The sequence below is a fragment of the Choloepus didactylus genome, chromosome X, assembly GCF_015220235.1.
Source record: "Choloepus didactylus isolate mChoDid1 chromosome X, mChoDid1.pri, whole genome shotgun sequence".
Lineage (NCBI taxonomy): Eukaryota > Metazoa > Chordata > Mammalia > Pilosa > Megalonychidae > Choloepus > Choloepus didactylus.
Genome location: NC_051334.1, coordinates 160,175,376 through 160,178,650, shown reverse-complemented (window position 1 = coordinate 160,178,650; position 3,275 = coordinate 160,175,376).

Here is a 3,275-nt window from a genome sequence, read left to right as displayed (position 1 = left end):
TGCTGAATTGGCTGCCCACAGACAGGTGCAATTGCTTTTCCAGGGCTCTGCTGATGTCAACTTTGTTACTGTTCCATTCAAATTTGCTACTGTCTCATTGGCCAAAGCAAGTCACAAGGACAAGCCAGAGTCTGTGCAGGAAGGCACTACCAAAGGGCAGGGATACAGGGAGTTATGGAAAATTGGGGCTATTAGTGCAGTCTACCAGGGTTTTAAAGGAATCTTACCTGGAAGCTCAGCCTAGAGGCTCTTGTGGCCCTACCAATAATATCATAAACACCTAATTCCCCATATTAATTTCTTTCTGCAGGTAACTCTATTACCTGCAAATGAGTCCTTATCCAAACAGGGTGGTTAGAAAAACCTCTTCGAGGAGCTGACCAGAATTAAGAGAAGAAATGAGCCTTGGAAATTTGTTAGGGAAGAATGCTCTGGACCAAAGGAATTGCAAGTGCAAATTCTGTGAGGCTGAGAGAGCAAGTACTGTTGATTCTCCTCTTTGGCATCTCTCAAATCCATCCCCTCTTCTTACTATTATTGTTTTCTCTACACCCTCATTATTCCTGGGCTACCTAATTCTCTGCCTCCAGGTCATTCCCCACCCCACCCCCACCCCCACCTCCACTCCCCACCATCTGTTCTCACTGAAGCCAGTGACTTTTCTAAAATGTATAACCTAGATGTTGGTTGTCTCCACATGTAGCCCGATTTCTGCCCCACAGCAACCTTGAAATAAAAACCAGCACCTTACTGAATCGCTAAATAACAAATCCCCTCCACAATGCGTAAGTGAGCAATGCAGATTTTGCTATTGATTTTGTAGAGAAAAGAAAGTTTATATAGCACACCAAACAACAAATGCATTAATACAAAATCCCCATTAGACATCTCTTTCTCCACAAGTCCCTCTTTGTCTTGAGTCTTTCAATCACCTCCATCCCCTTCCTTTTCGTCTTTCATTCCCTCATCCACGGACCAATTTCTCTCTGTGTGTGTGTCTTTCCATTTCTTATGCAGAGCAATTTGATCCTTTCCAGGTAGCTCCAAACTTCTATCAACTACACTTGTCACATCAATAAGGGACTCTCTAATGATTGGGATTTACAATCCTTAGAAGTTAATGAAACTGTACAGAACAATGTTTTCCTATCATGATAATAATTATATTTTCCCGTTGTGGTGCAAAAAAAAATCATGTAACTTGCCTGCTTAAAACTGTTCATTGGTTCTCCCTCTTGTATAGAAAAAGCACAAATTTACAAACTCCTTATCATGGTGCTGCAGGCCCTCCATGATCTGCTCCCTCCCTGCTTCTTCACCCTCATTCTTTCCATCTCCCCCTTATCACACTAAGCTCAAGGTATACAGAAGCATTTGCACTCATCCAGCTGTGCCATACTACTTCCAATCTCTTTCTCCTATTGGTCCCACTGCCTGGAATGGCCTTACCTCCACCCCAATCTGTCTGTCTAGGGCATACCTAGTGATTTCTCAATGATGAAGCCTTTCCTGAATCTCTCTGGTGGAAATGACTACTTCCTTATCTATAACTCGGTCATTTACTGGAACATTTTAGATCACTTACATATTTCTGACTACAATGCTATGAGATCCTGAAGGAGGAAGACGTGTTTTCATTTCTGTATCCCCAGTGCCTGGCACATAGTAAATAACTAAATTAATAAATTTTGAGGCTGGGTTTTAAAATGAATTTCATAACTGTTGTTAACCACATTTAAATTATTATATAATCCCATAGTGACAACTTTGAAGGCAGGAACATGAATTTGGGAAATGATAAATTCTGGCAGGTTGTTAAAAATCAGTCACTTTAACTTTATTCTCACCTATCATACTGTGTCCTCAAAGACACTACTAGTTATTAACTTAAGGAATATTTTTGCTTTCTTGGGCATATAAATGGAGATAGGCCAGGTTATGTTGTAATAGCTAATGATTTCAAGATCAGTAGCTTAAAACAGCATGAGTTTATATCTTTCCCACACAAAGTCCACTGCAAGTCTAGGTGACTCTCTAGAGCAGCTGTCCTCCATTTGATTACTCAGTGTTGCTCTTCCATTATCACTGAGTACTTCCCCAGCTGACAAGGCAGAAGAGAGCTGTGGAGAGTTGAGAACCAACAATTAAATGATCCCACCCAGAAGTGATGCATGTCACCACTGCTCATATTTCATTTGCCAAAGCATGTCATATGGTCACATCTAACTTCAAGTATAGTCCTGCTCTGTGCCCAGAATGGAAAGGACAAGCAATACTGGTGTGCAGCACTGACCACAGTGGGGCACTACTGGACCCAATCTAGACAAGGAACAAAGTCCTTTAGGCTACCTTTTGAATTATGAGCCTGGTTCAAATGTGCTAACTCAATTTCACTCCTCCCAATATATCTGCATTTTCCTTCACCACCTCTTTCTTCAAACAGGTCTCTAAAAAGGAACAGACACAATGGGGAGGGGAGAGAATTAACATTTTTGAGTAACTACTCTGATGCTAGGTGCTTTCCTGTCAATTATCACATTGGATTCTCACAATTACCCTTAGAAATAGGTCCTATTATTACTCCATTTGACAGTTATGGAGACTAAGGCTGAGAGACTGAGACTTGAACAAGGTCACAAGTTAGTAAGTAATGGAACCAAGATTGTTACCCAAGTCTGAAATACTGTAAAACCTGTGTTGTATCTGTTGCATCACACATGTCCTCCTGTCCAAAGCTGAGCTCTCCAAACCTGCCCTCAGTCCTGTTCCCCTCTTAGCTCCTCCAGGCAGTACTTGAAAATCCTGTGTTTTATACATGATTGTTTTGTAAACCCACAACTTTTCTAATAAAGAAAAAAATCACTTAGTATGCTCCATCACAAATTTGTTTTCTTCAACCAGATATTTCCTCTTTCCTCTCTGCCCCATCACCACCAAACTTCTGCATCCACCTGCACTCTGTTCTCTCATTCCTTAATCCTGTGCAGTTTATCCTCAGCCACTCCCACACTGCCAGCTGCAACTTCTTTGAAACTGCCTGAGTGATCAAATCCAATATCTGGGCACTTCTGCGTGACTTTGTTCAGCAGCATTCAACTTTCAGTGCCCTACCCTCCTGAAAACCCCTTTTCTGCCTCAGCTTCTAGGACATTGCATTCCTCTGACCATTCTTTCTGTTTGCATTGGATTCTCTGCCTCCTCCAGTCTCTTCAGGTAGGCATTCTCCCAGGTTCTGTTCTCAGTGCATTATCTCATTCTCTTCTCTTCCCTTCTCT